Genomic DNA, 18,214 nt, shown 5'->3' with positions numbered 1-18,214 from the left:
CATACGATGAGCTGTCATTCATGCGTTTGCGTGGGCATGTGTTTTATAACCAAACATTTTCTATCCAAAGCCCAAAGGTGGTAGGCACTTTGAACCAGCGAAATTGTCAATTTCAGAAGAAAACATTGGCATATACTCTGAAAACTGGGTACTCTCACACATCAGCACACACCATGGAAGAAATATTACGAGCATTGTTCATGTCCAATAGGCACCACACATTTATAGGCACCAATAATCCAATAAAATTGAATGTCCATCAGGCACCACCACATTATTATTTCCCTAGATAGCAGTGGGCACCTGATGATGGCTGAAAACGTTTTCCCGCTTCTGGTAACAGGCTAAGACTCTGACCACAAAGCTCTTCTTTTAATCCTGGATTAATACGTTAAATGCCTTTAGTACCGGCGTGCGCAGATTGCTGGCCAGTCTCGGCATCAGCAAGCCACATCGTAAGTAACATAAGGCAAGCGTATTGTTCCGTGACAGACAGATGCGCCATAAATTGCCTCATGCCTCACTCTTTGATGGCTGACGATCCATCCAAACGTGCATAGCAATCATGAACTCATCTACATAAAGGCCATTTTATGCGTCCGGGCCCTTCAACAGCTGTCGACATAGGTCATCCTTTGTCAACCTCACTGCGCCAATTTCGCCCTCCAATGTCTTTTTTTTCTGCGGTTGGGATCGATTCGGTGGTTTGGTCGGTTTGATAACGGGCGTTTTCCTGTAGGTTTCCTGCTGGTGAAATACCAACTCAGTGTATGCGTATAGCAGAAAGCATTGTTATATGAAGTTACACAAGTTGCAGATAAGGCCTGAGCTGCAGAAAGCTGGATTGGCTCCCTGTTTTGGACTTCAAAAACATGTTTTGGAATTGCAAAAGAAGCTGTGCATTCAATTTAATCCAGACTTTGGGCGGCGTTTGATGTTTGAAAATGTCTTGAATAGTTGCAGTCCATCAGATGTGCCTACAAGCCTTGATGTGTGTGCATGTGGCGTGTGTTCTCTGTTACCTACGAATTAATTGACGAATGGTATTCAACATCCAGGAGTGTAGTTTTGCAACCTATGATAGGGGTGGACTGAGCAGGGCTCCATATCTTAACTTGCTTTGCTGTTGGGGGCTGAAGCTGAAGCCCATTATCACGCGCCCGGCTGGCCGGTTGGGGATCAATTTAACATCGCTGAGATATCAGGAACTAGAAGAAGTAAAAACACCAAATTCACAGGGTGTGTTGATCTGTGCTTGAATTCACTTAGGTCAAAGTTTTAGGTTCCTAGGTCATGACCTTCGGATCAAAAATCTAAAACAAGGTCAAACTCCAAGTTGGGCTTCAAAGCGCCCGAGAGCCATGCTAGTTTAAACGCGCTTACTTTTACCGGTAATACCAGTTTTCTCGAAATCCTTCTGGCTAGCTGAGAATTTCAATTTGAAGTAGTCGTTCTGGCTGGGAAAATCTAATTGGACCCACCGTTCATCACGATAAGAGTAATACTCATTCCCAATGTGTGTGTTCTGTGATGTTTGCAACACATTAAGTCGTGAAAATGGCTGAGCAATAAATGCTACCAAAGCTCAGGAAGTCTATTTTGGGATAAAAATATGCAATCACGAGGCCATTGCCATGCGACTTTGGCAATGCGTTTTACTAAGGCTTTGATTTCTCCCCTATTTCTCCCCTATAAACAGTGGCTCTTTCCGAAGAGCACCTTGACTGTGGGAAAAATATGTATCGCATGGTCTACAGTGACGCACTGATTCAAACTTCAATCAATGCGTCTCTCGCTAAATGGCCCTCGCTGCCCGATGTGCCAATCACAAACGTTCACTCGTGCTGACGTCATTCATGCCAGTATCAGGAGCACTTTTAAGCCTGCAGGCTCGTAATGTGCGGGCTGCGGCGTAATTGCCTGTAACAGGCGGCCCGAAACTTGCGGCGCATGTAAGATGTTGAGAAATCAGGAGCAACGTGGACATTCCCACCAATTATTGTCCAAATTCGGCCCGTTTTGTATGGTCAAAACAAGTCCAGCATAGTTTGCAATGTCATCAGCAGATATATCACTCGCCGAGCATTATGCACAGCCAGAACCCTCAGCATATTTTGTGCGGTCGAACAAATTGTAATATCGTGCACAATTTCATCCACCAAAATTGTACTGACTGAGCAATGCGCGCAAACAGAACATTGAGATGCTTCCATCTGAAGGTAAACCTGCGTTAAAAATTACAGCTGCTATGCGTTTTTAACGGCTTATACAAACTAAAAGCGACAATATTGCTCTTTCAAATATGCTTTGGCGATTGCACACACAAGAAATCACTGCATATGTTAACATAATAAGTCAAAATCCCAGACTTTACACAGGATATTTCAGGGCCTCAGGTTTTATAAATGACCGGGGAAACTGACGAGCCGGCAGCCCGACAACCTAACCCCCCTTCAAATTTGTTTTCCGCAACGGATTTAGTTCAATCTTCTGACAACCGCCATTTTGTATCATTTATAAAATAGTTTTTTTAGCAGTAAAGTTAAGTCATGATCAGAAAATTATGCTCAGAGAAAAAGGTTTTATTCGAGATTAAACTTTTCCTGTTTTGTAACACTCCACTTTAAAGGTAATCGGAGGGGGCAACTCAACGGTTACAGGTTGCAAAGTTAAAACCAAAAACAAAACAAAGGACAAAAAGTCAAATGACGAAAAGTCAAATTCAAGAAGTCAAAAGGGATATAAGTCAAATGCCAAAAAGGCAAAGCCCGGAAGTCAGAACGTGAAAAATTCAAAAAGGATAAAAGGCAAATTTAAAAGGCCAAATAGCTAAAAAGTCAAATAGCCAAAAAGTCAAAAGCGATAAAAGTAAAAACGATAAAAGTCAAAGGGGATAAAATTCAACACGACAAGAGGCAGAAGCAAAAAGCCAAACGGACAAACATGAAATGAATATAGGTCAAAAAGGAAAACAACTCGAAAGCAAGAAGTCAGATAACATAAAGACGAGACAGATAAACGTATAATGGCCAACGATAAAGCAGGCTATAAAAGTCACTTTTCTGGATTTAACAGACTTTCAAAACACAGCAAGCTCCTCTGGTCAGGTGTTCGCGGGGAGGGCTAAGAGGGAGAGAGAAGGAGGAGATGAAGCCCGCCCGCTCAGCCAGTCAAATAGGCCATTTGTCGGCTCTTTGACTGCGTGGAAGGAACAAAGGCCGGGTCCCAGTTTTGGATCGAAAAAGGGTCCCTCGCGTGATAGAAGTGCAGGAGCGCAGTTTCCCATGGGTTGGGGGGGGGGGGGCTGAACAGTGAAAAATGACCAAACCTACCACAAAATATGCCAACAAACGGGTTTTCCCCAGATTTCGCCCGTTTTCTTCCCAAAGTTGGGGAACTGAAGTCAAACTTGAATGGAGGATGAAACCCCCCCCCCCCCTCTCCCCAGCTAAATAGGAAACTACATTCTTGGGTGAGTGTCTTAGATCACAAAGATTTTTCGCGATGTGATGTCTTGTAGCAACTGAGTAGGAAACCACTCTCCTAAGTGTCCTAACTCACTATTATTTTTCGCGATGTAATGTCCTTTAGCTTATCTGGTTTAGATCCTCTAACCATAAAAAGTCAAAACCATAAAAGAACATTTTTCCGACAAACGGTGTAACGGGTTTTAAGCTGGGAGGAGCTTTTCATGTGATTTTGGGCTCTCTAGACAAAATGGGGCCTCCTCGCAGAGCAACGTCTTGGGCGAGGCTATCTAAGGGGTTTCCTGGGATTTGGTGGGAAGAAGACAAGGGAACCCGTACAACAACTTTAAAGTCATTCTCTATTCAAAGCCCCCAGATATGTGCCATGCCTTTCTAATTTGGACAAAGTGTATGCCACGTTTCTCGGTCATTCCGGACTCTTGAGGGGCATAGGTAGCTTCATTTGTTGGATTACTAAAACAACAAGAAGACGGAAAGAAGTAAAGACAAGGAAAGAAAGAAGTAAAGACAAAGAAAGAAAGAAGTAAAGACGATTTAAGACACATGGTGTGTCCTTAATTTTTTTAACGCTACCTTGTTTGTTGTTATGCAGCCACTTTCGTGCTTTAGCAGGTTTAAGTCGTAAAAAGGCTACAGTTTATCTTAAAAGTGTTCGGATGGTAATTAGTTGTGTGGCCAAATTTTGTATCGAGTTGTTTGATTAAGTTCTAGAGTATTCGCAATTGTATGAGTAGATATTGGTATGGAATCACTGACGTCGTTTTCCATGGCCCCTGTAAGTAGCCACGTTTAATTTAGAAACCTCAGTGTGTTTTTAAGTAAGCCTCCAAATGTTTAAGTCGTCTGGTTCACGCCGGTCTTGTTGGAGAGGGACGAGCCCATTGGTGTGCCAGCTCCTAAGTATCTGGCGTGCATTTTGCAAAACTGATTAACGGCAAACCTTACCTAAGCTATTGATTTATCAGAAAGTACGTCTACTAACGCAGCGCCTATTCCTATGCATTCCATAAAAAACAGTGTTAATCCGTCTCACTTGCCTCATGGGCCAATGGGATGAGAGGGCTGTGAAATAAGTGTCAAGTGTGGGAATTGTGGGACAAGTCGAAAGACTGCTGTCTATGTGGTCTTTATCCCTGTAATATTTTACCGTTGACTTCCATTTCACTTTTTACAGTTGACTCTTGTCGTTTGACTCTCTACTATCTGACTTCTTGCCATTTGACTTGTGTCATTTTGGCTTTTTTGCTGTTTGAGTTTTATCCATTTGACTTTTTGCCTATTTGACTTTTTTGTATTTGAGTTATCTTTTTGACTTTTTGCGATTTATCTTTTGTTCTTTTGGCTTTTTGACTTTTTGACTTCTTTGAATTTGCCGTTTATCCCATTTGACTTTTTTCCATTTGACGTAATCTCATTTGACTTTTTGTCCTTTGACTTCTTGGTTTTTTACTTTTTGTCCGGCTACCTAACTCAACGTAGGGGTCAAGGCCCTCACTAAAGAATGCAAATCAACCCTCTGAATATTTTAGAATGCTGTCCAAAATGACAGAATAGAATATGCACACATTTCAGTGCGTAATTTTTGAAAGAAGGCGTTATGTCCATATCACTAGCTGCAGCAGTTAACAACTACCTTGATTGAAAAATAAGCAAAAATGCTGAGAGGATGGATGACATTCTAAGAAGAATTTGCCGACTTCACACATGCATCTTAACAAACAGTCGGTCGCCAAATAAACATATTCTCACATATGCCGGTCCGTAGTTGTACGAGTGCCGCGAAGCTTAAGCGCAGTGTTCGTATGGCCAGGGACGTCATTTTACATACTTCCGGGGGCCTGAACCCACAGTGCTGGTTTAAGCCCTGCACCCCCACCCCAGTGCTCGTCTGAGCCCCCTCAATGTATCTCAGCAAAAACGAAATTTTGGGCGAAATAAATGCAGCAAAAATTTTCTTAACTGTTATTGCATATGTTCTCTAGACATATCACCCTTAGATTATGTTCATTTTATACCAAATAGCATTCTGAAGGCACCTAATGTCTTTGCAGTGCCAATTCCTATGCTAGGCCAGTCTACAAATATTTGACAGGATTTTCATAAGATAACATTTTATTAGGATAAAGACCAAAAGCTTTAAAAGCTCCCGCAACATGCGGGAGCCTTTAATAATGCAAAAATAGACCTACATTTCCTTTTACAGCGGCAAGCGTCTGTCGCACAATCGTGGCTGTGGTAATATTTGAATGTCAGTGGAACATTCTGAGATGGCTTAAAGCTGGAACAGCGCTACTGTTAACGATGAATTAGCTCTCTTCCATCGTTGCAGTCGATGCCGTCGTCGCAAGTGGTGTCAGGGCTGTGTCGATATTCCATAATGTATTGGGATAGTTGAACTGAGTGATGGGAGATGATACAGGTTCCATTTTAGTGTCTGCCATTTCGCCTTTGGAATGTCTGCCGATCTTTAGCTAACTTTTTGTTTGCATTAGTTGTTTTTGAGGAACATGACGTTTGCCATGAAATGGGCACACATTCAATGTGCAAAAACGTAGATGCTATGCGCTGGTCAAATTCAACATATTGACTTACCTCTACTCACCAAGGTATGCCTGGACTGAAAGTACAAGTCCCCATTTGGCTGGTTTGGTTTTGGGGACATTATTGTATTGGAGAGCACGTTAAAGGAGCGTTCAAAAGGCAACTCTCAACACCATCAAAATCCTGCTCAGGACCGAAATGCAGGTGTGAAGAAATACTCAAACAAAGGCCATTCTGTCAGCGACGGCGTAGTTAAGAATTCAGCCAAGGATATCACCAAGTCGGATCCTAGAACACTCTCAGATTATCAATGAGAAGAAGTCGGTCGGACCGTTAGCCCTTCCTGCCAAGGGACATGAAATCCAAGAAGCTTCTCGAGATTCTATTTTGATGCTTCGGAAGCCCGTCTGTTCTGTTTTAAAAGAACGGTGTGCATCCTTAACTATCAAAAGGCCCTTCTGTTGTTTCAGGGGGCCGCCGCTTCTTCCGGGGGAAAGGGGGGGGGGGGGAGGAAAGTGGATGGTCCAGATGTCTCGCCATTGGCAATACGACTGTCTGCCAGTAACCAGTACTGGATACTCACTTTCGGAATAAATAGAACCAAAATGCTTTAATAAATGATGATGTGGGGACCTTGGTCACAGTATTCAACCGCTTAATAGCATGCGTAATTTAATTAAAAAGGCAATAGAAAGAAACCCTCAACCGAAAAAAAAATTGTAGAAGCCTTATGCAGTCCCCGCGAATGAGCGTCCTAGAAATATTTCTACGACTTTGAGCCAGATCGATAAATTTTCGATGGGAGTCAGCATGCATATCGCGAACAATTTGGAAAACATTTTGAAAGTGCTCAAACATGTAAAGCTACCTCATCCATGCCGTTGTACTTCTCCTCAGGCACTTGACGCACGTGCAGAATGCAATGAAAAAAGTTCATACAAGAAGTGCACACGAGAGAAAAAATGATGTCTTAGCTACGTACTACTTATCTGAGGCATGATAAGCCCGATGTTAATATTTTCTCAAGGAACATAACGTTTTTATGTTAATCGGCAAACATGTTGTTATGTTCGTTTTGAGACATGAATATCTTAATTTTAATATTCTTGCGCCTTTGAGCCAAATCGATAAATTTTGATGAGTGTCAGCGTGCACACCGATAATAATTTGGACAACATTTTGAAAGTGCTCAAACATAAGTAACTACCCCATCCATGCCGTTGTACGTCTCCTGAGGCGCTTGGCGTACGTGCAGAACGCAGTGAAAGAAGTACATATAGGAAGTCAACGTGAGAGCAAAAATCATATCTCAGCTACGGTTTGTCGAGCTCGTGACAGACTGGACCAGATGGCACTGAATCTCGCCAGCCAAACGCCAAAATGGATTTGAACCGCTGCGAAACTACTCGAAATAACTGCATGGACAAATATCCTTCCGGATGTAACATACCCGAGCCGTTGTCCGATGGCCCAGATGCTCCCCAAAATGGTGGAAGCGCTTTAACAACGGTCAGTAAAATCATCACCCCTCCATCTCGGTTTCTATTTTCGGGAACTTCAAGGTGGCACTCCTCATGACCATAGCGATGGCCCGGCCTGGCCGCTCTAAGGGCCTGCTGTCATTTTAGGTGTGTTGAGTGGTCACCCCAGTGGCACTGTGGCCGTCTCGTAATCTATAGCTGCATGGTATGGTTGTTTACGGGGGCCGTTCGACACGCGTCTGAATCCATCGGCCACCCACTGCTTTGCATGACAATAATCCGGTTGCACAGCTCAGAGGATCCGAGGGGTCCAACGGGGCAAATGGCTCGCCGTCTCCCAGTATGCCTGATCTTCTGAGCACTGCCACGATATCCGGGATTTGGTCTCTTCCAAGGTTCGATGTTCCGAGATTTTGAGATTCAGGCCAACTCACTGTGCCCTGGAGTATGCAAGGGGTAAATAAATACCTCCCCGGCAAAAAAAAAACGGACGAAATGAAGCTGTTGTCACGCTGTGACGCGCGGTTGAATTTCCAAAATCCTGCCACGCCCTCCTCCCTTAAGCAGCACAGTCAAGGACCACGCGCACTTCCTCCACCGCTTACGGCTGCCAGAGGCTGCCTGGAAAGTTTCCGCGCCAATACGGAGCGTCCCCGCGCGCGCCCCCATTTCTTGCACGCCGCGCCGCTAACGTTCCTTTATCAGCCCGCCCGTCTGGTGGCGGTCGGGTCCATCCAGCGGACGTGACGGGGGAGGGTATGCCATCGATTTGACGTGCGCCTCCCCCGCCGTGGGCGAGTCCACTTGCGAGTGGCGCTCTGTTTTTCAGGCGGGCGGGCGGGGCGCGGCCGGGGCTGACGCGCCTCAGATATATTGATCGTGTGAGCCCTGGGAGGCGGCAGATCACGCCGGATGCGAGCGGTAGCGCCCGCTGTTGACGCGGCACGCTGCCGCATGTCCTCCGAACTGTCCAGAGGGTAACATTTTGCAAAGCAAGTTGCGGTGCTGGGGCAGGCTGAGCAGAAATATGTGGCTAAACCTACCGACTATATATGCTAACAACTGGGTTTCTCCCCGAATTCGGTCCATTTCATCGCTGAAGCTGCGGAAGGGGAGGGGGATGTGAAGACCTCGCCCATCCGACTAGTAAACTACACCACTGGCGCTGTGCTCTGAAACGTGCTTCCTCAGCCAGGGGCGACTGCAGCGGGGCAACGAGGCCAAGTCCCGCCCCCCCCCCCCCCCTCCATGCTCTCCAGGTCCAGCTTTAAGGTTCTGATGCTTCTTCGGCGCTAGGACACCAAAATGTTCTGGTCAAGGGGCACGATAATCTTCAGTTCGGAACCACATAACCCTTATTTTCAACAGGCACGAAATTACAGGGGCACCACAAGGAGCCCCAAAATCTAAATTTTCGGGAAGCACCAAATGTCAGAGGTGCCACAATGTCCATTTCGTGTCCCTTCATGCAATCCTGGAAAAGCCTTCTCGGCAAAGGGGCATTAACACCTCCATTTTGGGTACCCATAGCCTTTATTCGCAAGAGGTGCCAACTTCAAATGGGCTATTTAAAGGGCCCATACCTTCATCCTCGAGGCATCATACCACATTACAGAGGCATCATTGTTGAGTAATTCTCACACCGACAAAATTCTGGGCCAGCCCCATCGGCGAAGAGGCACAAAAAAATTATTTAGGAGCGTCACGACCTTTATCTTTATGAAACTCCCAGTCCGAGATGCATCACAGAGGCTCAAAGCCCTGTTCTCACGAGCAATTAAATCCCAAGCGCGCCATCATGACGGACGTACGCGGGGGGGGGGGGGCACAGGGATCAGTGACCTACCTTAGGTCATTAGATCCTGAGTTGGCCCTCGGGACCGAGGATCAAGGGCCCGATTGTTGGAGGGGGGGGGGGGGTCCGAGGGCAGGCCGGAGGTCAAATCAAGGGGTCTCAGCCCGCAGGGCCGGGCCCTTAAATACCAATCAGAGGGCCCTTTGCGCCGATAGGAGGCCCAGATTACCATAACAAACGGTCGGTTCCTTGACGTTTCCCTGGGGGCCCATTTTCTAAGCAGGGACAAGGTCAGGGTCTGTAAGCGTCACTCGAAGGGCTTCTTGTAATGACTGGACCCACTGAAGCAATTAAGGGTCCCCTGTACTGGCCAAGGGCTCATAGTGCCTAACAGGGGACCCTGCTCTAGCAAGGGGCCCCAAGTCGGTCGAGGGTACATTTGCTGAACAGGGCATGGACGGGGCCCCGAATGTTAAGGACTTATTGCGTTGGTCGGGGCTCTCTGGAAAATCAGAGGAGCTATGAGAATAGAGAATGCAAGGATTCTCATGCACAATGCGACGGCTGACAAAGGCCCTTTGACAGTCAGAGGCATGGGCATGGCAACAGTCTTCAAGTTGGAGGGCCATAATAATGCCATGAGGAAGTACTGATTTAAAAGGAATGTTTCACACTTGAAGATATTGAGATGAGCATCAGATATGACGGAAAAGCTTGTTTGTAACTTGGTGAGTTTTCAAGCATCAAAAACCACCCGAAGTAGCCATAATTTCAAAGTTTGTAAGAATGTGCCCCACTACGTCGTTGTTTGATGGCGTCATGGAATGGTTTTGTGACGACAGCAACAATTGGCAGCATCTGGCAGCCAGACCTACAGAATACCTCGAAACGCACGAGAGCTGACGCCAACAAGCCATTCTCGCCGCGGGCGCTGTGTTGGGCGGCGGATTAGTGAACAGCTTGTTTATGGATTCTTAGTCTTGGTACTGGTCGTGAGAGAAGGTTTGGTGGGCTGCTTGACATACGCAACGTAGCGATCGCCAGCTTTTAGGGTAGATTATTAATATCAAAGCACGATATGCTGTGAAGCCTGTCATGACTCTCGTACCGAAACCTGCCAAGGACTGTTGAGGATGTGAATACTGTGTTGTCGACTTATACTTGCCTGCAGTGCTGTAGTCCTGACATTGATATCATGTGATGCACTCAGTAGTTACTTTCTTTTTTATTTGTGACTTGAAATGCAGTTTCATGCAAAAATTAATAAATATGTACCTTTGCTATTAATCGATTGCCAAAACATTGTTACTTCTATGGTAAAGATAGTAAGGTTGAGTTACCAAATTTTTATTTTTGCTTAGGATTATTCATGCAATTACTAGTGAACCCCGATGTAACCGTTGAGGTGCAATAGCATTCTCACTGTTGATAGTCCTTTGGCGTTGTTAAATCAGTTGTTACCAGTCATTCATAAATTATAAGCTGTTAGTCATAGGCTTGACATAGAGTAGTCAACCAACGTGATACATTGTGTAATGGCACGGGTCAACAATGTCATCGTGGCATTACCTCAGTGCTGTGCTGTGGCATGGCATAATGAACAAGATGGGTCAAGCATGCATTCTTATATTAACTACGTATCTGACCTACGACTGACCAAAAACACACGATACAATATCTAAATCCCTTTCAGCAATCACACAACCAATAAGTGACACACTTGCTCAGCCTATTTTGGAAATCCACAAAATATGGGTGACAAAGATGCAAGCATGTCTTGTGCTCCCACAGTCATGCAACGTGTTGCGGCCATCAGGCTGCTTCACTCAAAACTATTGTTCACACAAGTAATAGCACATGTATAACAAGAAAATATTGCCTGTGAATTGACAATGCGAACCTGCTGACCTTGCACAACTCTGGAGACATGACAAGTGCCTGCAGATATGGTTAGATCAGCGAAATGCAAGGAAGTGGTGAATTTCCTGTTTTTTAAGTGTTATCCAAGAAACCAACAGCAATGCCTCTCCACCTTTCTCAGCATCCAGCATCTCAAGAGTTGCAGTGACTATGACATTGATGACTCACAAGCAATGCTTGCCTGCATACAAAATTCAGAATTCTTTAGGGAAAGACAATTTTACAAAGCTGTATCATGTGAGCTTATACCAAGCATGTGCATTAATGAACTGCGCGGACCAGCCGCTACTGCCAAAATGAAGTGCTAATGTAATGACATGCAATGGATCAATTGCATGTTGTAATGCTTCAATAGGTTCAAAATGTTGGCAAGATCATAACAAAGTAGCAAATTGCCTTTGCACACCCCTGCAACATAATTGCTAGTGTTTCTTTCAGTTTACGAGCATCACCACCTTATCCTGTTCAAACACGAACATAAAGATAGAGGCAGGCATCGATATATCACATTTCATTGGAAGACAGTAGACTTAAAGAATACCAAAACAATGCTCTCTCTCAGAAGTACAAACCTCGTATGCCCACCCTCCATCACGTCAAGATCAAGATAAGCCCCTGACACACACCACCAGTGATCACACCCATTTCAAGCCCCTGATTCACACTCTTTTGTAAAATAAGTGTGATTCCACACTTGCACAGCTCGCGGGACTATCAAATTTGTAAGTTTTCTCACAATTTCCGCACAGGTTTCCGGTCATAACACCAAATTTCACCGTGAGCCCCCTTCCAAATAGTCCCAACGGGGGTTCATGGTAATGCATATCAAGAGGTTGTTCTTGACAAGAGGCCACAATTTTTGTTCAATGTTTAAATTTGTCGTACAATATATATATATATATATATATATATATATACATATATATATATAAAATGACTGTAATGTTTCCCTTATTTTATAATGCCTAGCTAGCCCATTAACCCGTGCAAGATTCTTTGCTCCGGTGCACGCTGCGCACCGAGCTGTCCGTAAGAAATACGTAAGAAGAAAAAACTGCCAACAGGAGAAAAAAGACAGAGTTGCTGTTGCGTCTTCTTTTAAAAACATTTGGGATAGAGCCATTCTTTTTTTCGATGTCATACTTTTTGCAGACAGTGACGTTCTTTTTTATAGCTTTGACTGATGGTCTAGATATAAGGGAAAACGCTCCGTTGACGAGGAGTGACGCACAGCCCGAAAGTGTTCACGTTTACATTCGCGACACCCATTCAGCAACGAAATCTTACTAACAGCCAATCACCTTCCGCGGTTGTAACATATGTGCCGCATCATGATTTTTGCGAATGTATCAGCTGCCATGCTGTTTTTGACCATAAGCAGGAAACAGCCCGTTATATCACTGCGATCGCATGATGTCCCTGTGACATCATCATTGCGGAGGTGGCTTTGAAATAGTCCCTAAATAAACATTTTGCCACTTTTGGGCGTATAACTCAGGAACAAGAGGGCTTTGGATCTTAAAAAGGGCATGGCCGTGAACTGCATTAAAAGGTCCCCAAGATGGCTATTTCAGTTCAAAACCCAATATGAAGGTGGAACACTCCCTTTAAGCAGAGCGAACCGCCAAGAAAGTGCTGGCACACACGTCTCAGATAATTGGTCCGTTAGCGATTTAAATATCAGCGCTGTGCTTAAGTGGACAGGCATTCACTTAGAACTGCATATTTGGCCTGAATCAGGATTTTAAAAAAAACATTTCGCGACAAACAGTTCTAGGCGCATAGTTCCATTCTCTTAACAAAATCAACACCGTGCTGTCTATCATGAACAACTAAATCTCCGTTTCTAGTCCGCAGGCGATATTTGACTAATTTGAAAAGGTTTGTCTTGTTTAAGTCAAATTTGGTGAACACCTTTCGAGTGGATGGATTATGCGGATCAGAGCCCACGCTAAGCAGTGCTCGCAGCGTGAGCACTGGCCCTGCTCTACCCTATAATTTGGTGTTGGAAGCCTGTTACATGCCAACGCAATGTTCGACACGGTCTATCATGCCCTTTGACGTCAACTGACTTTCATCGCGGCCACCGGTCGCAGGCCAACCCAGTCAGGAGCAAAAAGCGAGTGCTTACAGCGACCCGCCAGCCACGGGCGTGTTGATCAGAGGGCAGACACTCTAACCAACTGATCTATCGGAACGGACTAAATCCGCTCTTGGACTGAAATCAATGGAGCTATTTGTCCCGGTGCATTCAATAACCACAACACGTAGTCAAGTGACATAAAATAAGAGGCGCCGGCTCGTCATCTCAGAGCAGATAATGATATACGCGGAACCAAACTGCACTTCATGTTCTGGAGATCAAGTACAATTCATCGACAAATGAATACAAGGGTCTGTTTTACTGAAGGCGTGTGCACAGGTGTTTTAAGTAATTTATCTTGAAATGGCGGTGAACTGTAATGAACAAGTAATGACTAGCCAGCAAGCCAAAATAAACAAGTATTAACTGGTTGGTGTCAATGGGGCACGGATACCAGCCATCCAATTGGGAACATTTATCCAAATCTCCATGAGCGTAGGAACAGGGGGGGGGGGGGGGGCAAAGGGCCGTGCACTGCCCGCACTTCACAAGGCGGAGGCAACAATATGAACTGGCCTGCGCGTTTTCAGACCTGGTTTGCGTTTAGCCTATTTTTGCGCTACCAGATATATGTACGCCAAATTACTCAGTTCCGCAGCCATAATGTCACACTGGACAACTCTGCAGCGTGCAGTAAATATAATTGCTTTGTCATTCTAGGTACGGTGAGTGGGGATATTTGGGGGCGAACTCCAGGTAGCCCTAGTGCCAAAACCTCCGTTTCATCTTTTTATATAGCCTTGATTCTTTTACCTGCCTGTTTGCAGTCCTCTCAAATATTTTTTTGCAAAGTTTGTGTTTTGTTTGCAAAGGTTTATCAAGCTTAAAGGGAGTATCTCACCTTATTTGTACTCTTCACTTGTTACAACAGATGCGTACGATTTTATCAGCAATACTAGTTTTCTCGAAATCCTTCTGATAAGCTCAGAATTTTAATTTAAAGTACCCCTACCCTGCGGGAGACATCTCATTTGACACCTCGCTCACCACTTTGGAAGTGACGCATTTCATTTGTCTTGCTTTTTCCAACGCGTGTGTTCTGGACTGCTCGCAACACACTAATATGTCAAAATCTTTGAGTAATCAATGTTACGAGAGCTGGAAACGCCCTGCTTAGACAACGAGATATGCGAACACGAGGCTTTTCCCCCACGGATTCAGCGAAGCGTTTTACTGTGGCCTAGGTTTCTCCATTATCGCGTTCATTACAGTGGCTCTTTTTGAGGTGCGCTTTGGTTTTGGGAATGGGAGCGTCCCATGATCCATGTGAAGCACTGGTTCAAACTTCAACCAATGTGCTTCTCGGTAGCAGGCCCTTGCTCACTGGGCCAACCACAAACATTCTTTTATTCGCACCAGAAGAAACCGCACAGCAGTTGCCATGACGACAATGGTAGTGACTGCAGGGAAAAAATGTAGTGTTGTTGCAAATCATTGACGACGTAATTTGGACTCGAAAATAATTAAAATTGATATCCTTATTATGTCTTAACGGTGCTGCAGTGGCACTTCCCAGCGTAAACATTAGACATAACTAGTCCTGAGGTTTCATTAGAGTATATAATAGCTCAATAGGTATACCTTAAAGGTGGGACACGAAGCGAAGTGAAGCGAGTGCTCTACATTTGTATCAGGGTTTGAACTGAACTAGCCATCTTGAAGATCATTCAGTGTAGTTCACCGCCCCGCCCTTCTTAAGACGTAAACTCTCCTAGTTTCTGAGCTACGCGCTTGCGAAAATGTAAGGACTATTTCGGGGAGAATTTTAAGGTTACTTTTGCATTCCTGGCCTCACAATAACGTCATTCAAATACTGTCATTCCATCTGCCATGCAGCGATCGAGGCAAAGAAAAATATGATTGTCGAGTCGCTTGTATCTGGCGTTCGTGACCATGATTCTCAGATATGCGGCTGTCAACTGGCTCTATATCAGTGTTGGGCGGCGTGCGATGACGTATTCAAACAATGTCGCATCGAGGAGTGCATTAACTTAACAGAGAAAATGTGCTGTCTAGAACAGCCAATTTCACCTAAAAATTTACCGACAGATATAGGTGAGCTCATGTTATCATATGTGACGCTTTCTTAACTGTCTTCAAATGCTGTACATTCTCATTAAGATGAATATTTCAAGATGGCATCTGGCGCAGTCAAGTATGTCAGGCAAAACCGAGGCTGTCCTATAATGCGGGAATTTGAAGTCATGACTACAAAACTATCGTTATGACCCTATCTAGTTGAACATTTCAGGCAATACTTGAAATAATACCAGTTCGTGGGCGTTTTCATTTGGTACCATTATAAGCCCACCCGCGTGGCCGATGCAGGCGTTTTATGCAACACCGCAGGAACAGTAGGCATTTCAAGGAGGGCCTGGCCAAACTGAGAATATATTTAGATAATAAATATAATATAATCGACTAATAACAAGTGATGGAATGTAACTGATTGATAACAATTTACATCATATAAGTAATATAATGCGAGCGCACATGATCAGCCATGCATACCAGTGGTTATGTTCTAGACACAAAAAGCAAAAATATATGAGTTTTCGGCCCAGATGTCTACAGTTGTATGCAGCAGACAGACGGCTTGAGGCCGAAAGCTCGATGTGCATTTTGACGTGTTCAGCATGTTCAAAGTGTAAGTATTGACATGCAGCTAATCATATGTGCTCTTATTACATAGCCTAAAATGATGCCAGAAACTATCCGTACACTAAAATGGAGTATACATTACGCTGAAGCCGTTTCATCCTTGTTGGTTGATTGGACCACCAGTGTTGCTCACTGTGGTTTCGCCTGATAGGATGCGATTAACCATGCGCGTAGCCACATGGGGGGGGGGGGGAGGGCAAAAGGGCCATGCCCCCCCCCCCCCTGGAAGCCAACAGATCCATCTGTTTACCTTAAGAGGACCTTGCTAAATTTGCATTTCTTAGAGGACCTTTTCCCCTTCCAATCCGCTGTGGGCCTCGCCCGGCATTTGTGCGGGGCCTGTTGACTTAGAGGGCCTCTGTCGACATTTAGATGGTCCTACCGATCTTTAAAGGGCCCTCTTACAGCATTCAGGACCTCGTCGATCTGCAGAGGACTTTTGGCGGCTCAAGATGACTCCTGCCGGTTGTAGAGGGCTATTTCCCAGCCTTGCCTGCTGCTGGCCTTTTTCGGCCCGGGCAACATAAATTCAAAGGTTCACCGAAGCACGCGGGAACCAGGGTGGGGGGGGGGGGGGGAGGGAGTGGAGACAGCTCAGCTCCCTCCAACTTGGAGGGCCTGTGGAGGGCCAATTCTGGTTTGTTAATGGCTGATTCTGAACTATTAAGGGATTATGCAATCCTGTAAGAGTTCACTTCACACTTCACACTCACACTTCACTCTGACCTGCCGACGTCTCATTCTGCCCTATTTAGGATCCATTCTGACCACCAGAAGGCATTCCTGAGCCTCTATAGGGCTCATGATGACCTGTTGCAGCCTCATTATTGACTGCGGCGGACCTATTCCCGTCTGCAGAGCCCTATTCAGATTTGTGGACGACTATTATGGACTGGATGACCCATGGGCAGATCCAGAATTTCGTCAAGGGGGGCCATGCAACATTGTGGGGCTTCGCTTAAGCTTAGCCCCCTCCAAAAAATTACCGCACTCCGGCCATTAGCTCTATTAGCATAGTCCTTCGTATACTATTTTCATTCGGGAATCCATCTTACTGTGCGCAGCCCTAAAAAAGGCATACTGCGTGTGCAAATACATAGCGCCTATTAATTTTCCCCAGTTCATGGTGAATCCTGCCGTGTTGGGGATAGCTTTTTCGGAAAAGCATGGCAAACTAAACTTAAGTTGGCTGTTAAGTACCGTTCAAAACAATCACGGCCTTGATTGCTCGCTAATTTACATTTGACCGGCTGGCCAACGTCATCAGGTGATGGCTGATGACTAACGCAGTGCTTTTTTGTTTGTTTGTTCGGAAGAAGTACGAAAAATCCCGGCTTTCAAAACTTATTAACAGCGTGAAGCGCAGGTAATATAAGTGCCACAACTCCAATATAATCAACGGAAATAACACCACGTCCGCGGCACGCAAAATTATGTCCGATAATCGCGCACAAAAATTAATTGGCTCATATCCGACTGCTGCTCTAAGGATGAGGCACCCAGGCCAACAGGGACGGAGCCTGAGCGAATATGGGAAGCAAAAGGTTGCTTTTAACAATGAGCTAAAGCACACTCCTCACAAATCTTATTACCTGGATCCCGAGCCGATTGTTTCTAACAATGCCGATAATTTCTACCAATGTCCTGTCAGTGAGTCATATGACTTAAATTTAACTGGTAAGATAAGTAGACGCAGCACACCTCAGACAAATCACGACGTTATTTCAGAGAGTTAAAACTAACAGCACGCGGCATTAGTTGAAAGCTTTTTTTCAAAATCAGCACAACTTTCCTCTACGCTATTTGTACGCATTTTCACTTAACCAAATGATTCACTGTAAGTAATGTGCCTGAACTGAGCTGAATACTGAAATTTGTAACCGCTCTGAGTCACGAGCTGAATTGGATCCCAAAATCTGCGACCCGGGCCTGAGTCGGCTAAAACTGGGTCGAACGCAGGCCTGCCAATAGCGATAGGAAAGCTTGATTCATCAAATCTGATGTCTACTTCAATACCTTCAATTGTAGAACATTTCCTTCAATGTGGATCAGTGGGGGGGGGGGGGGGAGGGGAGGGGGATGTGACCAGGTACGACACGAGGGACGGGGCGTGCCTTGCAGTTGGGATTGGTATGCAGGATCCCCTAACCACCAAATACGAAAATACCCCTTGCCCCGTCCCATG

Source organism: Pollicipes pollicipes, unplaced genomic scaffold (genome assembly GCF_011947565.3).
Source record: "Pollicipes pollicipes isolate AB1234 unplaced genomic scaffold, Ppol_2.1 Scaffold_7231;HRSCAF=8579_pilon_pilon_pilon, whole genome shotgun sequence".
Lineage (NCBI taxonomy): Eukaryota > Metazoa > Arthropoda > Thecostraca > Pollicipedomorpha > Pollicipedidae > Pollicipes > Pollicipes pollicipes.
Note: the sequence above shows the minus strand (reverse complement) of the source record.